Raw genomic sequence first — 22,884 nt, forward strand, 5'->3', positions numbered from 1 at the left:
ACCATTGCAGTATTAAAATCAAATTTGCCTCCAAGTCAAAGTATTATCTACGAACGCAGATGCTGAATTCGTGTCACTTAACGAGAGACCTATCAAGTTCAATGCACTGGTTAACAACCTTCATGAATCTTCTGTCCATTGGGAAAAACTAAAGAAGATTCCAGTTTACATATAATTTCTTCACTTAACGTGATGATGCCCCTTATGTAAGATCGTGATGAAATACTCTGCCTTTCTTTCTCAGTATAATGATATATCAATATCAAATGGACAGCAGGTCGTGAAGTTCGTAGTACAGTCTTTTTTTTTTTTTTTTGTTAATACAATACACTAAACCAGCGATGTTACGTATTGTAAAAGCGAAAAAACAATTTTTTATTCAGTTGAGGGATAACCACTTTAACCTCAAGCAATAAGGGACAATTCTTAGACCTCGAAGAAAATATACGTCGTTTTGTGAAAATCGAAGAAACTTTATGATAGTTATTCTAAAATACTTTCTTGAAGTTTGGAGAGTAAATTCAGCCCTTTATTCCTTTATTCTTATCTGTTTTTAAGCCATGCTTCATAAAAGTAGATATATTCTGCAAAAGTCATGATCAAAAGTGTTCACCCTTTTGTTTCTAATTGATTTCATTCTAGGGTTGCCATATTTTAAAACTAGAAAAGCGGGGAATTCTAAACCGTACGTACTGATGTGAACTTGCGTATTACAAATACTGATCTAGGATTCTTCGGGCTTTTTTTTTTTTTTTTTTTTTTTTGTTAAGTGACATTTCTAATCTACTTTTCTAACGAAAATAAAGTAAAGCAAATTTAGTTTTTGCCTTTAATGTTTTACTAAGTTCCTCAAATGTGAGTCTCGAATTGTAAAGTAAGTATTACAGTAAGATATCTGTAATTGTAAGGTTATCTCTAAGGCAAGTTTTCAAAAAAAAAAAAAAAAAAAAAGCAAGCGATACATGGCAGATATTGTTCATGCGGTTTCCCTATAAGAAACACAAAATAACTTCTTCTTTTTTTTTTTTTTTTAATCATAGGAATGGTAAAACATATTTAGAAGTCTTGGTCCATCTCTTATAAAATTTCTAATGATTTTTTAACGATTGCTACTTGAAATCGCACTTACATACAAAATTACAACTGTTTCACAATATAAAATACAGCATAAACATTTTATAAGAAAAATATTAATAATGAATCTAATCTAAACAAAATGCTAAGGATACTGTAATTCAATTTGTAATCGTTTCTGAATATGTAAAGATTAGGTGAATACATAGACTAGTTAAAAAATAAACTGCATTAGAGCAAATATTTTATTAGCAAACGGCTATGCGCACTCGCACTGGGCAAATAGCCCACAGCCTGAGTCTGAGCACGATTCTAAATTTAACTCATTCGCGATTGAGATTGACAGAGATGTAGTGGTTTACGTTGAATATAACAATACTTTATCAACAAAGTCGCCTTAGATTTTTCTCCAATCCAAAAAAAGCGGGTGGTTTTTCGTGATTAAGAGATGATTTGAGCGGGGGACGAATATAGGACCTGAAAATCGGGTGGTACCCGCTGAAATCGGTTCCTTAGCAGAAGAAGTAATGATTAAACTAAGAAACTAGAAAACCTACATTAGAAAGAATGTGAATATGTACTTCCAAAGTTGATTCTTTTAAATCCATAATTAATGAAAAAATAGTTTAAAGCAGTCTGGGATCAAAATTATTATAAATATACAACTTAAAGAAATATGCACAATACCCAATCGCAGAGTTGTGCGATATTGTAAAACATATATTGATGGAGTAATGAAGATAACTGAAGAAAAAAAAAAAAAAAGAGGTAGGTAAAAGTTGCAGCGGAGCACACTGTACATTCCTTTAAAATCTACTTATTTTACTTTAGAACAACTTTACACAGGTTTGTTTCACTGTCATAAGGTTCAACGTCTCATTTCAATTCATAGAGTTTAGTTGTCTGAATATGTAAATCGTACGAACTAAACCTGTTTATTCAAAGCTACCATACTAATAGTTATTTTCGAGAGTTTCTGTTTCAACGCTACTTTTCAAGTTCGAGGCTATATGAAACGTGAACGTACAGCTTCATGTAAGATCAAAATTATACGTACTTTCACCGGGGACTGAATCCAGGTATCTTATTCAAGACTCGAGTATATTAATCGTTTAGCCACAATGATCGTACAGCTAAAATACCTAACTTACACTAGCACACAATTAAATTCTCATGATATAATGTATAAACTAAAGAGTATTATACATAACTAGCATATACGTATTACCCGCTTCCCTGGGTTGAAATATATAATTTAAATACACACTTATATTACTCATTTTCGATCATTTTAATGAATGTCGCCCGTCCTCATCCCCCAAGTGTCGGGGCTGAAAAGGGATTTAAACAGCATTAGAAGTGTCACTGTTCATCTGTTCATAAGAATTATAGATTCAACACTAATATCGGTCATTTTTGACCATTTATATATATATATATATATATATATATATATATATATATATATATATATATATATATATATATATATATATATATATATATATATATATATATATATATTTCCCCCTCCCCACGTTGCGAGCCATGGCATCGGAAGTGTTACCGTTCATCACAGCGACCCCAAAAAATCTGAATTCAGCACTAATATCGGTAATTTTCGATGGTTTTTAAATATTTCTTCCTCCCCTCCTCCAAGTTGCGGGTTTGAAATTGGATGTAAACGGGATCGAAAGTATCACTGTTCATCTAAGGGACCCAGAAAACTATAAATTCGACAGTGATAGTGATCATTTTCGATCATTTTTATATATCTCTTTCTTTCCCTCCCTCAAGTGGCGTGGCAGATCTTGGATTTAAACAGGATCGGAAATGTCACTGTTCATCTGAATGATCCCGAAAACTATGGATTAGACATTAATATTGGTCACTTTTTATCGTTATTATATATAACTCCCCTCCCCCTCCTCCGTGCTGCGGTACACGGCATCAGAATTGTCACTGTTAATCTCAGCTACTCCTAAAACTATGGATTCGACAATAATATTAGTCATTTTCGATCATTTTTAAATGTTTATCTCCCTCCCCTACGTTGCATCGTCAAAGTGGATAGCCTTAACTGATCTCTGTCCCTAAACTCATGTATGTTGAAAATTTGATTAAGATCGGTCGGCTGGTTCAAGAGTGATGAAGTCACAAAGGCAGACATTTTTATTTTATATATATATATATATATATATATATATATATATATATATATATATATATATATATATATATATATCCCCTCCCCCTCCGCTACGTTGACTTGTCAAAGTGAAAGGATAAAAAACACCCAATTCCCCCCGACCCTTATATATGTTGAAAATTTGATCAAGATTGCTTTGGTCTCTCAAAAGTTATTAGGTTTTATTAGTTTTTATTTATACGTCCCCCTCCCCTCCCCTTCCCTAGGATCTACCGTTAAAGTGAAATTACAAAAATGTTTCCAGATCCGAACCTCATGTATCTTGGAAATTTGATTGAGATCGGTCGGATAGTTCAAGAGTTATTAAGTTACAAAAATAGTCACTTTCAGTCTTATATAAATTAATTCTCCCTCCTTCTCCTTCCCTACGTTGCTCCGTCAAATGTAAATCATAAAAACGATCCCAGGTCTGAACCTCATCTATGCTGAAAATTTCATTAAGATCGGCCGACTGGTTCAGGAGTTATTGTTTTATTTATTTTTATATCCCCTCCCCCGCTTCTTAGTTCTACCATCAAAGTGAATATCCTAAAACCAGTTCAGCCTCGAACCTAATCCATGTTACAAATTTGATCGAGATCGTTCGGGCGGTTCAGGAGGTTTAGAGTCACAAACATAGTGATTTTCAATTACATATATGTATATATATAGATTTTATTTTATTTTTTTGAAAAGGCACACGGCATGACGGTAATCGCCTATGTTTTCTGCTGACAATTGCAATCAACAAGCGTGCCATGTAGTCTATTGGAATTTTTCTCGAAACTAGTTATCTGATGGAATTTCCTTATCTATGTCTCAGTGTTCTCTTGGAAGGCAGGTTTTAGCCTACTTACCTTAACGTAGCTAGATGATGCGACTAAGCGAGTAGCGTAGAGACAAGGTGGCTAGTTTCTCTTCGCTGTGGTTGAAAAATGGCTATGAATGACAAATTGGAAATTAAGGGCTGAAGTTGGGAAGTAGGTTGAAAATTAAAATTAGGGATAGCATATATGCAAGAACTGTATAATTATGGATAAATATAATTATGGACAGAGTGCCGCAGTCAGAAGGCCCTGAGATCAAGCCACCCACGTGACTTCGTTGTTCCGAAATTAAACTTTACAGCCGAAAATTACTACGACATGATTAATTGGCCTAAACGTCTATAAAAGAGCTGCCAATCACACGAAACATAACCGAGCAACAGCTTGAAGAAAACATCAGAACTTAGCTACTCTAATAATAACATTCCCTTGCCGTAGTCAAGCTGTGGAATGCATAGTGAAGCTAGTGTCCAAGGCAGCGTCGAAAACACGAGGTCACGACCCAAGAGGTATCTATGTTAGAGGAAAATCCGCTTCAAAGAACGTGACCAAATGTCAAAGGTCAACGTAGGCCTACAGGGTTGATGGGTAGGCGGAACTCGATGTGCAACCACCTCCCCGTGGTGAGTTTTTGGTTATTTTGCTTACAGAGCAAAATAAGCGAAGAGTTGCACAGAACACCGTGTTGTAACAAAGACTATGTCTACAATCATCTTTAACGTGGCATTTCGAACAAAATCTGGACATTCATTCCAACAACTGAGCTAATAGGGCTGTACTTGGACTCATAAACATTAGTAAATTATTAAAATCCCCCCAGAATTCAGTAAGGTCGGTGCCACTAATGGCACCTTTTCCGCACTAGCCGTCATCGAATTTCCAACAAAAATGCAAAACGCTCTACCCTAATACCTGTCATAGTCTTGGTTATGGCTCTCCCAGTTTTTACCTTCTAGATTCACCAATACAAATCGTCACTTAAAAATCGCCAAACAATTGCTAATCGGAAAAATTATGTTTTGTCGCTCCCCTAGATTTAGCGACTTTTCCTCAAATTGGCAACAGCCCTAGGCATAAATCAATATAAGTTATTTTGTCAAGTTGTATGCTATGTATTTTACTATTCCTAACACTGGAAGAGTCCTAGCTAATAGTTGAAAGTGATTATTATATTTGCGTGGCGATGTCGGTCAGGTTTATATTCCACTAGACAGGTAAGTGGTGTTTTGGAGGGGAAGAAAAATTAAAACAATGGGCTGAGAAGTTAAAGTGATTCGAATATAAATAAAAACTCAAAGAAAAACATTGAATAACTTTTTTATGATAATGAGGAGATAAAGAAAACAATTAAGTATTTTAATTTCATAGGAAACAAATGAAGTGCTTATACTTACAGTTACAGACTTAAAAGAATTTGTAATTTGAGCAAACACTTAAGGGAGAAACGCTGTTGGAAAATAAGTTAACAGCCTGAAGATACCGCGCAGAAGAAGGTTAACCAAAGAGGAAAAAAACGAAGAATAAAAATACAAAACAAGCACCAACCATACGCCACGAGAGGAACTCCAACGTAAGCAAAAAATAAGAAAATTCCAGTAGCCTGTGGAGTGGCTGACAGCCTTCCTTGTGTAAATAAACAAGGGAATCCCTCCTAAGCCATTCACCACACACATATTCATGAGGGAGGCTTACGTGTTGTCATTAGCACTGAGACAAAAATCAAAATTCCCGTTGCCTTCACTTTGAAAGAAACACAGGTGTGGAAAAGATCAGGATTTAATCAAAAGTGAAGGAACTTCTTGTGCTCTAATGGAAAGCTCTTTGAGAAAGAAGCACTCTTATAACACTTTCGTAATACTTTGCACTAATCCGTATTGCACATAATCCATAAGTCAAACTTTTCAGATATTAACATTATGTAAGTGCAAAAGCCACTGACGAGATTTGATGAATAAAGTACATAGCAACCGCAAAATCTGACGTTGGCATTCACTGAATACTCTGGCCAAGCTTAGTGACGAAGGTTTGAGATGTAACCAAACGAAATTGAGATAATCTCTTTTAGAATGACTGTCTAACTGTATTTTTTTTTTTTTATAGTACAGTATCCTAAGATAAACAGGGCAAAGATGGATTTTTTTTTGAAACCTTCACTCATCCTCACCCTCAAAATGTATGCTTGCTCTCACCTTCAAAATAAGTAGATGTTAGTTCTAGCTCTCACTCATTCTCATTTATTCTCGTCCTCGCCTTGAAATTTTATAATCCCTCAATAAATTTTTAGGCAAGAATAATAATAATAATAATAATAATAATAATAATAATAATAATAATAAAAGTTTTCAACACAATTTTTACAAAAAAAATTCAACAATTTTTTTCACAAAAAAATTCAAAAAAAAAGTTTAGGAAAAGAAAAATTTTATGCAAGGATAAGATTTTCAAATGAAAAATCTTTAAATGCCCTCGCCCTCAAACTATGTGTCCGCTCTCATTCTTATTACTAAAATGATAGTGCGGGAGGACCTCCTACAACGATATTGTATATCTGATCTATAAATTACTTCCATTTTTAATTGTAGCTATTTTGGGCAACGGTGTTTAAGAGTGCACAATATGTTATGAAGAAGAAGAAGGAAACATGTAGAAAATATGTTGAGATGGATTGATATTGATGTAATAGTAGTTATTAGAACTAGAGATAGTTGAGCTGTTTTTGTGTTGCTATGACAACAAAAAGATTATTATTCACGGAGTATTGAGAATAAAAGTTAGTTGTTCTATATATTTGATGTGCCTAATTTCGAAGGTATGCAATTGTTAGTTTTTGCAATTAAGTGTATAAATTAAAGTACCAAATCGTGTTGACTTACTCGAACTGTGGGCAAATATATGTAACAAAAGGGAATCATAAATAACGTTACACTCCAATTGAATGAGGAACGAATTAAATGAGGTTTATGTACAGTGATGAAGAGAAATCACACACACACACACACACACACACACACAAATCACTCTCACGACAAAAGACAGGCCTTGAAATACTTTATATTACAATTATTATTATAAGCAAATGAGTCAACTCTGATAGATTATGTATAGTAGAGACCATACGAGCTTGACAAACCCTAAAGTGCGAGGGCCTTGAGAAAAATATATCTAGGGCTCCCTTCTGGAATGGTCAATTTACTACATAAATGACAACTGTGGATTATGTGTTTGTTAAATACAAATATAAATGCTAACAACATAATTAAATGCACCTAGAAAATCATCACAAAAAATAAAGTATTTATTTTAAGTTGCTAAATTATTGAAAAGCACAATTGTTCGTTTCTTCTTTGTGTAAAAATCTGTTAAATGTTTGCTATGGAGTGATTGATAAATGCTTCGTTCCACGTTAAAAGGACATTTAAACATTGTTTTCAGAATGGTGTAATTTAAGTTTTCATTCACTGTGATTTTTCAATTTTTCTGAAGAAAAAAGAAGATAACAGTTTATATGTTCGAATATTTGTGATGCATTACAGTTTTATGTGGAATGTAGTGTTATTAGTGGTACACAGGTCAATAATCAAAACTTATGAATATACGTCTATATCAAAAAAAAAAAAAAAAAAAAAGACCAAGCTCTTCAGCGCATTGAAAAAACAAAAAGTGCTTCATTCTCACCAAACCGTTTTCGAAACTCTCATTTTTTTTCCTCTTTACAGATGGGTAGTTTTTTTTCGTTTTAAAATAAACTATAAACAGCTAAATAGAACAAACAAGACACGTTCTTTAAATAAGTTTAATTTAATGATAAGTACAAAACCCAAATTCGTTTTACTAATTAATATCATAATAGCATTGTGAGCCTACAATTAAGATTTTTTAATGAAGGGAAATTCAAGATACAAAAGGTAAACTGACTGCCAAAAGGAAAATTATGTTTTGAATGTTGGCAACTGTTTCGCTGAGGATTATTTAGTTCCATTATTTTTTTAAATAAAAAAGTGCGTCGTTACATATTACATCGTATTATCTATCTCTCTGAAAATAATAAGAAAAAAATGTTGACGACTCAGAAAAGAACATTATTCAGTGTATTCCTTATACCTGTATATACGTGTTACTAAAAATCCAATTTGTTTCATGTAATATTTAAGTTTGTTTTCAAGATTACCGTCTGTAAATTCTGACTAAATCCAGACCACTCCTTCTATTCACAGCTTGACAACAATAATATACTTACAAGAATTATACTCGTACATACAAAAGTTGTTTTACCTAATTCTCGCGGGACCACACCTTATAACTGTTCATACTGACTGTGAAGAAAAACGAATATAATCGAACTGGAGACCCCACACGTTGAGTCACAATCTTCTCGACTTTTCAATTCCTGTACGTACAGCACGCACTTACTATACATGTGGGAAAACTTACGTCAGAAGTAAATCTCGAAGCAATAATATCAAGACAGTAAACTGTTTTTAGTGGTTCTCTTACAAGGAATAGCCTACTGATGGTTCTTTTTTTTTCTATTATTTCAATCATTTGATCCGTCTGACAACATTGAGATAAGTGATCATCGCCTAGTCTCAACTGACTTTCCTTTAAAATAAAAATAATAAAAAAAAATCTTGTAGCTTGTTTTGACTTGTTAAGTTGCCTTAAAGTGACTGTTAATGTCATGGCTTCAAAACATAACCTGTCTAGTTTTGTTAGTTAATATGGCGACCCGCTGTGCATAATATTTTTTTTTCTCAGGATTCAAAGCCTTTCCTTTCTACTTTAAATATTCTTTTCCTTTTCCTTCATTTGTCAGATGAGACAACAAAGACAGTATTCTAGAAGAAGATATTTGAATAAGTAGAACTACGCACGTATGTATGAGAGTATGCATATAAATATACATTCATGATAGTTATATGGCTGCCAGGCTTTTCTTTATGCTTTGCCTGTGTCATATGCTTTATGTAGGGCCTATTACTTCTTTAACTACCTGTCTGTCATCACGATGAAGCATTATACGTATACCAATTTGCAGTTGTTGACGTGCATCTATTTAGGCAAATTATACTTCACATACACAAAGAACACGATAACTCAGTTTGAAAATCACCCACCTTGTAACTGCACGGATATTCTTAACGTTTTCACATGCATTCGTTTGTAAATTTTCTTTTACATTGGAACGTAACAATTTTACAAATTAGCAAATATCTGAAAATCTTTGACACCTACCTAATAGCATTTTTGCACGCGTTAAAAAGGCAAGAAGCAAACGAATAACCTTGCTCTTTTATTCACAGATATTGTGAGATATGTAAAACAAAAGCGAGGGTGGAACTCCCAAGAAGTCTTGGTGCACCTGATAACTATAACTGTAGGTAATAGTTTCCTGTAGTTTTCCGCCTACTTTAACTAAAACAATGGAAGAATGATGTTTTACAACTGTAATTGGGATTTTCTTCTCTTAACAAGAGCAAATAACGAAGGGTGTGTATATGTGAATAATTTATCAAAGTTTTAGCACCCAGCCTATATGCCTCAGAGATATTCCCTTCCTTCAAATACTATATTGCGAGAGAAACTCCTTTTGTTACTGACAATAAAGTAAATCGGGGGAATACGGGCACTTAAGGGGAAAAGTATATAATAGGTTTATAACTTGTTGGTGTCGTGTAAGATAACGAAACAAAAATGAGTACCTAAAGTCATCTTTCTACTAATTTCTTCTGGTGAAAGTATTCATATCTTTAACTTTACGTACTCGAAAAATTTCAAGAAACAAGACTACAGAAATCATATTCTTTCGACAAGTACAGGTAATGAGGGACACATATCTGAGTAATATGGGCTATACTAAAACAAACAATGTTCGTGTCTATTATTTCATTAAATTTGATTATTAAATATTAAAATTATTTATATGATAAAATTTAATCTTCACAAAGTAAGAAACATTTAAAAGGTTGTGAAAAAAGGAAACCAATAAAAGTACTAAAAATTCCATTTCATTTAAAAAATAGAACAATAATTCCCAATGTAAGGCAATAGACTAAAAAGAAAGAAGAAAAAACAGACGTGGCAGATATTCAACATCGTTAAAGTAATTAACTGTTATTTGAAACTAGAAATTAGCACGGAAGACAAGGTGCATGACAACTACCAAAGAAGAATGGAACTACCCGATTTGAGACATATTATCTTCCAAATTAACGTAACATTTATTATTATTATTATTATTATTATTATTATTATTATTATTATTATTATTATTATTATTATTATTATTATTATACGAGTTCTCTCGTTGCTAAGCGGTTAACGTACGCGATTTTGGCATGAGATACCCGGTTTCAATTCCTTGTGGGAACTCATATGGTTCGGATCCCATGTTAAGCTGTAAGAGTTCACGTCTCATATAGCCTCGCTGCTGAACTCTACAGGGACGCAAAACTCAAAATTAAATTAAATTATTATGATTTTACAAACACATCTTTATATTTTACAGAATATTCACCTTCTTTCTTAAAACTGTAAATAAGAGGAAATAAATTTACAGTTTTCCTTTCGTTCGGTAAAGTGTTTCTTACAAAAAAAAAAATGGTTCGGATATTTTTTTACTTTAGTCTTATAGATGCACACACACACATATATATATATATATATATAACCGAGAAAAAGAGAGGAGATCTGTGTATGCGTGAGTGCGAGTGTGTCAGCTTCACTTTTATCATTTCTTCCTAAAAGAACTATTTAGATGACGACAAGTTCATCGAAATCTTCTTCACGGAGGCATGATTTAGCACCAATGGAATTGGAAGATTCTTCTTTGCTGTAGATAGTATTTCGGCCGGCGACACCAAGGAAGCATCACACTCTACGATCCTGCAGTGCACAAGGGAAAACTCCAGCGTCGCGCGGCACTCAATCTTTCCAAATAACCTACCCTTCTCTAATGGCCTTTGGCGAAAGCTAGAAAAACGAAGTACTCTAGAGGTGACGGAATTTTCTCCTATATAAAGCGTGTGCAACGTTTCCAGTTTTAGTAATATCGCAGAGTTGCCAGTGACTCCTATAGTTTCTTTCTATTCTTTATCGCTGTATTACAAAACTCAAGTGAGGAGACTTGACTTACAACATTGGGAGAGTGACTTTTTAAATTTCGTTTTACAGAAAAAATGCTTTAATTTAAAAAAAAAAAAAAAAACAAGAAAGATGCAGTTTCTTTTACTAAACTCACTACCTCAATTGATTAATTGAAGACCTCGGGGGAAAATAATGATAACCCTATTGATTTGCAGTAGCACCACCGACTCACCTCACCAGTAAACTATCCTTTCGTACTGAAGGAAATTATGCCATACTTCAGGGTTATTAATTAAATTAGGGTTCTTGCGCTTTCCAAGCAAGCGTAAGCTAATGGTTTCTGGTTTTGCTTTGCAGTCGGAAGGTCTTGCGTTTGAATCCGGTGATTGACTATTCTGACTGAGGTTTGCCCTCAGTTCCGCCAGTCGTTTGACGAGATGAGACCTTTAACTAAAGCTTCTATTCAACATATTTTGCAATTGTTTTGTGTGACTTGTTAATTCTTAATTATTCCTGTGTACATTGGCTGCGCAGGCTAATTCTGAATGTTTATTAATAATATAAATAATAAAAATTGAATTGAATAATTGAGCTGAGCGAAGCGAAGCTCTTATACTCGGGTTAGCCGTTTGGTTGTCCGCGAACTCCTCCTAGACCGTTTGGCCGATCTCAACCAAACTTAGCACGCTGATAAAGTATGTCGTGCTGAGTGACAACATAGGTCGAAATCAAAAATCCGTTGTACCATCGAGGAATAATGACCGAAAAACGCTTCCTCCTAGACCGTTTGGCTGATCTCAAGAAAACTTAGCACGCTGACAGAGTATGTCGTGTTGAGTGACAACATAGATCGAAATCAAAAATCCGATGTACCATCGAGGAATAATCACCGAAAAACGCTTGCATAGACTTAACATGGGGAAAAAGTTTTCACGCGATTTTTTTGCCAATAATTAAAAATGGCATTTATTATTGCATAATGGCCAGGAATGATTACGTAGTTTAAGCTCGCTCAGCTCATTTCATTGCAATCGGGTACATCTATTGCATTCCTAGTGTATATACTAGTGTCCATAATGTATATACTATTGTTACCTCGATAATGTTTGTCATCTTCTCTTCACCCTATGTTCCACTCCTCTTTGTCTTTGACATTGAATGCAAGTAAATAAAGCAAATACGCCAAAAACTTACTTGCAGCTTAGGGTGCAAAAAGAACACTCATCCAAATTTTGAAAGTTGATTTGATTTTGAGTTTAACGCCCCTTTCAGCAGCGAGGGGATCTACAGATATGATAGGGGACCTACATAATAACGTGGAATCCCAACCACATAAGTTTCCGTCGGGAATCGAACCCGGGTCTCCCACGCCAAAGGCGCGTATGCTAACCGCTTGGCCACGAAGGAGCTCAAATTTTGAAAGTTATACGTCTAGTAGTTTCGGAGATCTGGCGAATGCCCAAAATAGAAACTACTTAAGCCCCCATTAATCCTAGGATATGCAATTTCCCGAAACTTTGCCATATTTGTATCCTTTTAGAATACTTATCTCTCAAAATCTCATCTTATCCACATCCTAGGGTTCAAGACAATCACTTCTACAAAATGTGAAGTTTCTAGATCTAATAATTTCTGAGATCTATTGACGAGTGAATCAGTGTGTCAGTGGATTTACCCTTTCACGTATACAAGGTGGACTAGTTTTCTTCATACACACTTGTATTTTTTAAACTAATGGGCAAAATGTGCTGAAATTTTGTATGATGCAAATATCGACAGACGGATATTGTTTGATACACTCTATGGTACCACAAGATTAAAATTGTTGCCAGCCTAACATGAAGTTATATATATATTTTTTTTCAAACAGCACTACGTCAGGTTTTTTCATATTTCAAATTTACACGCTAAAGGAAAACTTACAACGATACATTTATTATTCAGCGTTGCAAACTAAGGAGTTGTATTAGAATCCTATTCTGTTCATTCGTCAGATTTGGGATCATGTTGCTGGCCGGATAGAACCTTTCAAGGGGCCGAATCTGGGCCATGAGCCATAGTTTGTCCATCACTGCCTTAGACGACGGACTACTTGTCCATCAAATTTCGTTTAGATCCGCCCTGTAATTAACGAGAAATAAAGTACCACATACAAAGCGAGGTTGTCCTTGGTCGAACTCGACCACAAAACATAGTGATCTTCAGAAATTAAACTTCTTGCTAATAAAATTTGGTTCAGATTCAGCAGTAGTTACGAGAAATAGAGTACCACATACATACATACATACATACATACACAGATACGCCTGGGATGAAACTATAAGCTCCCGTCTGTTTACGTCAGAAGCCACCAACTGATTCAATTTAAATAATCCAATTATGAGAAACATATGATCTTGTGAAGTGGTCTTTTAATTTGTCGTTTAAAAAAGGGCTTACAACTAAGGTGGATAGCATACTCTGTCGATGTTATATTCCATAAAGTACGGTAATTATTTGAAATAAAAGTAAACACAGCTTCCAACCGATTTCGGTTTACTTTCAATAAGAACAGTGTATATTGAGCATTTTTATTGTTAGCAAGTACAAGTGGCTTCGTGATGGCTTCTAACAAGAACTAGGTTGGTGGCATTTACTAGACTATTAACTGATAAAACGATAACTATAAATGCTTGTTTTTCTTACTAGATATTAAGCGCCGACGTCAAGGTGCTTGTTAATTTGTACAAAATTAAATATACCCAATAAGCATATTGCTTTTCTGTTTTCTTTTCTTCTTCTTCTTCTTTTTTTTTTTTTTTTTTTTTTTTTAAGGTTCATTTCTTCAAAAGTGGAATACAGATGCACAACTACAGCAGAAAATTAGAACTTCTGCTATTAAACCAATAATGAATACTTACTTCCCCCTTTATGCTGTCGTTTTTTAGGCACAACACATACAATAGACTACATAACTTCCTCTGCTCTTTTGTTTTCTTCAAACCTATTGCAGAACATGACATAATTGCCTTTACTGACGAAGGAAGCTGGATGCAAGATCCATCTTTTAGTGCAAAATGTATAACTCAGAAGGTTCGGTATTTTTGTGACAATTGCTTTAAAGATTATCACGAAATTATCTATACCGCGAATATATCTGATATTACTTTATGTAAAGTAGTTTAGGCTATTAAATGAAACTACTTAAAAATAATAATCAACCCATTTAAAGCCATTTCCAAGAATTGAACTTTTCAACTTTTACGAGTAAGCAGTAAAATATTCTTATATTAGAAGTAGATGAGAATTTATGTATTTAAAAAAAAAAAACAAGAGAATAAAGGTTATGAAAAATGAATGGTATTTTTAATGTTCGCTAAACTACAAAGTACATTGCAGAAAACTGTTCCCACATTACATAATTACACATATACAGTAGGTAAGTTTAAAAAAGTCATTTCTCGATGAGTGCACACTACTTACAGGTAATATCTTTATTTGATACTTTATGTATTATTTGAGGGATATGTGTGTGTTCAACCACGTTCCCACATAGCATAGAAACATTTAAAGCATGTCAATCCTAGGATGTTGAGATATCCATATAGGACATCCTAATTTGCCAGTGGAATTTCAAGCGTTCACTTCTGTCATGGAGAAGTGATTTTTTTTTCGTGATTCCTGTGGGACAGTTCTAGGCTCTTTGTTGGATAAGTACTAGTGGTGAGCACAAACATAGCGATTTTTGGTAAAATCGGTTTTTAAAAACGTTCCAAAAACTTTTTTTAAAATTTGGTCCAGCGTTTTGGTTTTAAACCGGTTCAGTTTTTATATTAAAAACCCGTTTCAGTTTTTCTACAAACTGGTTTTGCCCATCTCTACGGACTACTAAAGGGAGATCTAAATACTTTTATTTCAGGACAGGCATATATCATTCAAATCAAAAGTAAATCCTGTGGAAATGTTCATATTCCTTTAATCTTCTACTGAACATTGTATGTAATGTGAGTTATGAGAACTAACTCAGTAGAAAATCATATTCGTGGATCTATATAGTAATTCTTTTTCTTCATATACAACATGTGCACTAAGCTCGGTTTATTCGACTACAACCGAACATGTGTGAAGCAAGAATATCCTATACATCAAGAGCTTTTGAGAAAAAAAAATATTGAGCTTTATATTTCCATTCTAATTATGTATATATATATAGTGTTGGGGGATTATTTTTTTTTAAAAAAAAAGGAAACTGAAGATAACACACATTTATCTTTATGGATAATATGTAATCATCATTGTCTTTTTTCTTTTCTTTCTTTTTCTTTCTTTCTTTTCTTTTTGTCTTAAATCTTTTTGTTAGCAGTATGTGAGACGGCGGTGATTAAAAGGAATACCGAGAGAATAAAATTCTTCCCTGTCTTTTATCCAGGTTGTCCCAAGCTGATTAGGGAAGGTAGTCGACAGTCGAGCTTGCTCTGATACCGACAGAAACATTTTTAACACCTGTCCTATTTGTTTCTATTTGTAACTCCCTGTTGTTTGTTACAATCTTGAATGAAGGAGAATTAAAAGAAAACGAAAAGAAAGAAAATGAAAGTGAATAGAAATTGAAGATCCAAATATAACTGGGTTCATATTTAAAAGAAAATCAACTCTCATGTATGAAAAAAAGCAGCGTTTTCAACTAATATTCAATTTTTTCTAGCAATGTTCAGTTGTCATGGAGAAGGTTATAACCAAACCACCAATCTGCGCGTCTAATGCTCCCACAAAATCATCTAAATACTTACTCATCTCTGGTTATCGTGAAAGTATACCTAATCTTCTGAAGCTTACTATTTTCTTTTCTTGCGAGGATAATCTATCTATTTTCTTTATTATTATTATTATTATTATTATTATTATTATTATTATTATTATTATTATTATTATTATTATTATTATTATTATTATTATTATTATTATTATTATACACTATAGGTCAAATCATTATTAATTAAAAGTTCTAGTTGTTCTAAAGTTACTGCATTTGAATTTTTCTTTCTAGTTCTCCCAACTAACTTGTAATTACACAGACAAATGACAAAGAAATATGCAAGTCCCCTAGCACTGTTAAAAAAAGTCGTGTCTTTGTTCGTAGACTCATGTAGCCACTTAAAATAAATGTACATGTGCTGATAACAATAAATGTGTAATAATATATGTAAATTTGATATTTAATATAGAACTGCTAGTTTCAGCAGCTGTTAGGAAATATGTCCCTAGAAATGCTAAAAACAAAATTCTACTTAATATAAAAAAATAATATTTATTATTCTTTTGCAACTGCAAATCTGACTTATTATAAAGCTGTCAACTTATGATTCAGAAGATATGTTCCGCGTACATACTAATCATATTCTATATTCTATAATTCACATTTCACTACTTATAATAATTATCGTATTATTTATAACAATTATTCTAAAACACAATCTAACCATTTTCTCTGGGCCACTAAGCATGCATCTGCACCGGAATCAAAATAGGAAGGTATTCAAGTTTAAATATTTGTGAAAATTAATTTTGTAAACACCAGCAAAGGACAATTCTAAATAAAGGTATCCACTAAACTGTACTTTGTTCCATTGATATTTGTCTGCTGTGACTATGTGTAAATTAGTAGGTATTATTCTACGGAATAAAACTTGTTTGAAGAACTTTGTCACTATTATAAATTTCAGTTCAATGAATTGAAAAGAAAACTATATTACACTTTTGTTCATCAAAATTCTTTCATTCTACCCAGAAAATATTAATAATTTAGATATGTAGTAAAATATTGTGCAATGTTCGGTAATACAGTCATTTTACTCTGTGTGAGGAGGGATTAAAATAAAACTAGCCACAAGTCATTTTCGTTGCCTTTTCTATGCTCTCAAAATTCAACTTGTGTCTAGTGAAAGTAATTTAAACATTAATATTAAAACCTGCAAAAACGTTATATCTAGTTTTATCTTATTTTTTTAAAGAATCTTTCAATCAAAATAATGTTTCCGCTTACGGTACTGCTTAAGATTTCCTAATCAGTAAGCATCAGTGATGAAATTATAGCCTATCTGCTCCCAATAATCTAGAGATTCTTTTACACTTGAGATATTTTTTTAATGATTTTATTTAGTAGATTTTCTTTCACAATTTCAGTTCAATAATTCCTTTTGAGCTTTACTAATTATATTTCAGGTGTATAACATACTTTACTGCTGCTAACAGCAGCAAAATTGCAACATATATACTGGAACAGAAATTTCATAAGGGTCTTCGCTATGTCTGTCCTACCAACCAATATTTTGTATCACACCAGAGGGCATTATAAGGTTGTAATGTTAGTGCATCCACCCAACGGTGACTTACGTCCGTCCGTTACTGCACGTGATACTTTAGAAAGAAAGCAAAATTTTGAATTCTGTTTATTGCATTAGATAAGTAGAGCTATTATCTCGGAAGAGTTCGTTAATAGAGCCAATCTGTTAACATCTTAGAGTTCTGTAGATGTTAGAGGGTACAGAGTACACAGTTAGAGGGTAAGGTGACTTTTACGGTGGGTATCCATGTCTCATTTTCTACTATTGAACCAAATGTGTATAATTGTAGAATACTGGAAGTTGCAAATCGCACCGTTAGATGGTAGCATAATCCTTCAGCGGTTGACATCTACCGGATGAATTTGAAGTACAGTCTAATCTTTTTTACTGCCTTTAGCAGAGTTTATTGATTCTTTGTTGATTTACTTAAAGACAATGAAGAACACTAAAAGTTTAGAAAGTGTACCAGATACTGAGTGCAAAATTCTAATAGTTGTTTTTCAGGTCTTCTGTATAGTTCAGAAATCTGGATGCCAGGCAGCTATGACGTCACAGACCACGCATTCAATTTTTTTAGTGTGTCCAAAATGTCTAGAAACAGTTATAAAAATGTGTAAAAGGATTTTTCCAAATACTGTTGTATAATTATATTTGATTCATATTCTTAAAATTTTTGCTCTTTTTCATTGCCTTTCCCCTATTCACTAACTTTTTTTAATGTAGGGAAAATTGTAGTAACGTCTTTAATTAATATGATTTATTTTTAGTTTTTGAAAAAGGAAAGTAATAACAATAAAAGTAACTGTAAAACAATGCTTTTATAAAATATGCTAGGAAAATATAGGGGGTAAAATGAAGAAATGAGACGAAGGCTAAAAGCATTGGGAATTCTTCCCAAGGTTGAGGACTAAAGTTTCTATGTATATTAGAGAAGTGGTTCGCTCGCGCCCCCAATGCTTTTAGCCTTTGACCGATTTCTACATTTTACCTATAAGAAAAAGCACCTCTTTAGTGCATTTTTTTCTAAAATTTTCTTAATAAGACAAAAAACACTTAATTGCCCCTGCTCAGTGTATTTAAAAAAATTTTTTTACGATTATTTTTAAAAACTTTTAGTCTTTTCTCAATATGTTAAATTGCTTTGTGGAAAGTAATACTCTCTTTCCTCTTACTACGAAAAGAAAAAAAATCTTAAGCTTGTTGATATGTTAAGAGATCGCCTAAATCGTCTGCAACCAACTAAACTTCTGTGAGCTTTGGGTTATATAAGCAGCAGGCGTTCAATAATTGCTATAGCACGGCCAACAAGAGATGATCTCTGACGTTTCTTACCACATGCGGTGGGACATTGCAGCCCCTACTTTGATACCAGTGTTACCAACCACGATCACTCTGTCTTATACCATTAATTAAATTGCCACTACAGTTGCACCGAAAGAAACCTTGACACGCGAGTAGTGGCAATGTCACTGCGACCTGTCAGAGACGTTCTCTTTTGGACGCACTATAGGCTCACGCAAATCTAACATTTTGACAGGTAACTGTAACTTTAATAGTAGCTGTCCATATGCCGTTTTTCCATTATTAAAACAAGGGCTGTAAGTGTTACACTATGTGTTGTTAGATGGTAGCGAACTGAAATCTACCGGACGGAATTGAAACTTCTAATGTGTAGTCTTTTCTTGGTCTGTCAGAGTTTATTGTTAAATAATTTCATTAATGTTATAGTAAATCAATAAGGTAGAGCGAAAATTGTGTGAAAATAGTGTTTTGTCATTGGGTGTACGTATTCTACGCGAAACTTTAGAATTCTACTCACTTGTCAGTATGGAAGTGCGTAAAATCTAATTTTGAGATTTGACCAACACACAAACAGAAAGAAACCTAATAAAAAAAAACTTCCCAAAGAGAAACAGGTCGAAGTAAACATTTTCCTGGTATTCCATGATACAAATAATCATAATTATAAAATATTTTATCTTATATGCCATATAGATATTAGATATTGAAATTAGAAAGCAGTTTCCCTTAATCCTTTATCCAGATCAACCTATATCTTTCTATTGATCTATGGATAAAGGTTATGCAGCTTTTCTTTATGTCATAATGCAAATCGTTCGCTTCAGTTAGTTGAAAATCTGATAGAGAATTTAATATAAAAGACGCTACTTTTGATGTCTTTTATTATATATAAAGGACACACGCGGCGGACACTAGTGTATAGGCAGACCGATATATATATATATATATATATATATATATATATATATATATATATATATATATATATATATATATATATATATATATATATATATATGTATGTATGTATGTATATCTATCTATACGTATATGTGTAGACACGAGCCTGCTTGATAGGGTGGGTTTAGTCAGAGCTGAACCTTGAAAGAAATTGTGGGAGAGGTACCAGAAGTATATATCAGGACGAAAGAGGATCAAGGAAAAACTACGAAAAAAAAAACGTCCATGTCACCGCATACAAATATTCAGAGCGGCGGCCACAGACCTAGTTCAAAGTGATTTTTACCCGTCCAGCATTTTTTTTTTTTTTTTTTTTTTTTTTGCTTTATCCATTCTTATAGAACAGAATCTCGTTCTTCGTTCATAAAAAAAAAAGAAAGATAAAAAGAGAAGCAGTTTTAAAGACACATTATACACACACACTCTGACACACATTTCAAAGAATTATGAAGCAATATATATCTGCAGTTTGAAAGTTCTCTTTTTCTTTTCCAATATTTTTAAGCCTTCTTTTTCTTTCATTTTTCTCTCTCTTTTCCTTTCTTTTACATATTTCTGTACGGTTTCCCAACGAAGGATGAAAAAGTATAGGAAGATATATATATATATATTCTTTAAACCGTGCTCACGCCCCGGAAAGAGGGACAATCAATGGCCATTGTGCACGGGTCTTATACGTATGAAGTAAAGCCTCTTACAATAGGAAACCAATAACATACCCAATCGTACGTTCCATATCAAACTTCAGTGTTTGAAAAGAGCAGCAAGGGAAGGTCAGTTGCTTTTACGGATGCCCATATTAAGAAAATAATAACAATAATGCTTGAATGTTATAAATTAGTTACATGAAAATGGCGTTTAATTGTGATGAAAGCAAACAAGAAATGAGAAGAAAAGAGAGGAAAGAACATACTGAGTTTAGTGATACGTCAACTGAAAGCAAAACATCTTCAAATTTTATTTTATAGAGGTTCCTCTTGTGACACGGCAGATGTCGCCCCTGTAACAGCTTTCGCCCCAAATCTTATGAATCTTATCTGTATCCATGGTTGCAACATTTTCTGTCTGTTATCCAAACTCGAATTTCGCTATACTTCCAGCAAGGAAAGGAAGAAGAAAAATCTTTTGCTATTAAGTAGTTCTTCACCAAAAAGTTTTAGTAACGTAATACAAGGTTATGCCAAGGGGAAGGGAGAAATTAAAAATCTTTAATACATTTTTTTAGGGCTACACGGAATTGTCGATTTTTTTAAAGTAAAGCATCATATGCTACGAGTTATACATTCCAACACCATATAATTATATGCAGGGGCTATATATCTCTTAGACGTTTCTTTCATGGCCAAATGGTAATGAAAACGTAGGATAACCATTTTCTCCAGTCTAAGATGAATCTTTACTGTTTGGAGTGTTTTGTCCAATTAACATCATATATCACTGACATTATAATTAATTGTGTATGTAATGTATTTCCTCATTACATACTGCATGCAAGAAGAAAGAAAACACTGATCATGAGCTCCTTCGTGGCTAAGCGGTTAGCGTACGCGCCTATAGCGTGGGAGACCCGGGTTCGATTCTAGGCGGGAACTCATATAGTTCGTATTCCACGTTAATCAGTAGGTCCCGTCTCATATAGCCTCGCTGCTGAAAGGGACGTTATACTCAAAATCAACTCAATTCAACTCAACACTGATCATACATAAATTAGAAACTCCAACCGGAAGTAGGCTCAAATCTTGGAAACGGTACGAGATATTGAAAAAAAATCTCCCCTTTATGATACCTCTTGCCGATTTTTATCAAGACATCCTTCACCTGTGTCTGTAAAGGAACATGTACAGATGTTGTGAGGAATGACAAGGAGATTCATGCTCATATGTGAACGATGCGCTGTGTAGAGAGCGCAGATTCAGGTAGTAAAATTAAGTTTTACGTTCCACGGTTATGCCGATTAGGTTAAAGGAGACGGTGATGATGAGATATTAAGAATATGGTGGAATGAAGGAAGTAGGAGGAAACGGGAGAACCCCAAGAAAACCCTCACACACGGTATTTGTCCACCACAAAGTTCACTTGGTGCAAGGTTGGATCAAGGATCAAGGACTCCATGCACAAGAGGTGAACGCTCTACCACTGAATGACCGCGGCCCGCCAATGGGGAGGGAGTACAAAATTGTCTACCGACGTAAGAGTGGTATTTTAGCCTATTAGTGGTATTAGTTTTTAGTGGTATTATAGTATGTGTTTCTCAAATTCAGAGGTCTCCCCTGTCTTCCCCAAATGACACCCCTGGAAAGACCATAGAGTGATCGTTCTTGCTATGTAGAACATAGGTTCATTATGTTAAATTCAAGCATTCAATTTGGAATTTGGCAAGAAGCAACAGTTGTCCGACGCATGCTATCAAATTACAACATTGTGAAATAGCCAGTACAGTTTTTTTTTTTTTTTTTTTTTTTTTTTAGTATTTCAATCTCAATATATTCTTGTGAAACATAGTAAAAAAAATTGTTCATCTTTGTTTTGTTTTTTCAGGTTAGACCTCGAAAACGGTACAACTTGGAAAGTTTTAATTAATAAAAGTTGGAGTATTAATGCACAACATATTTGATAGATCATAAGAAAAGGTGCAAGAAGATATTAAGAATTGCGGGAGTTTTACTGTAACAATTATGGCTATAAAATAAGGAACTGATATAGTAAAATCTACTTAAATGGACATCTCTCAACAACGGATAACTCCATTATAAAGTGCAGGCATCTATTCTCTATCTGTGCTTCTTTACACTGGCCTTAATAATTTGTCAAAATTACAAAAGAAATCAATACAAACATCTATATTTCTGAATGAAAATAATTGTGTCTATCTCCATCTGAAAGCTTGTGCATGCTTCGAAGCATCAGGTTATGTAACGTTAGAAACACCTATTACAACAGAGAATTTCGTTACGGTTGAATACAGAGTTAATCAATTCCGTAAAAGGTAATTAGCTCCATTCCCAAATGAGCACTCTCAACTGTTCCTGTTGGTCACCTCAGTAAAGGAGGGAAAAAAAAGAAAAACAAGATTTAATTTACCACACTCCTCATTCATTGGATTTCGATACCCAATAAAATGGAGTAA

This window comes from Thermobia domestica, chromosome 9, assembly GCF_964235325.1.
Source record: "Thermobia domestica chromosome 9, izTheDome1.hap1.1, whole genome shotgun sequence".
Lineage (NCBI taxonomy): Eukaryota > Metazoa > Arthropoda > Insecta > Zygentoma > Lepismatidae > Thermobia > Thermobia domestica.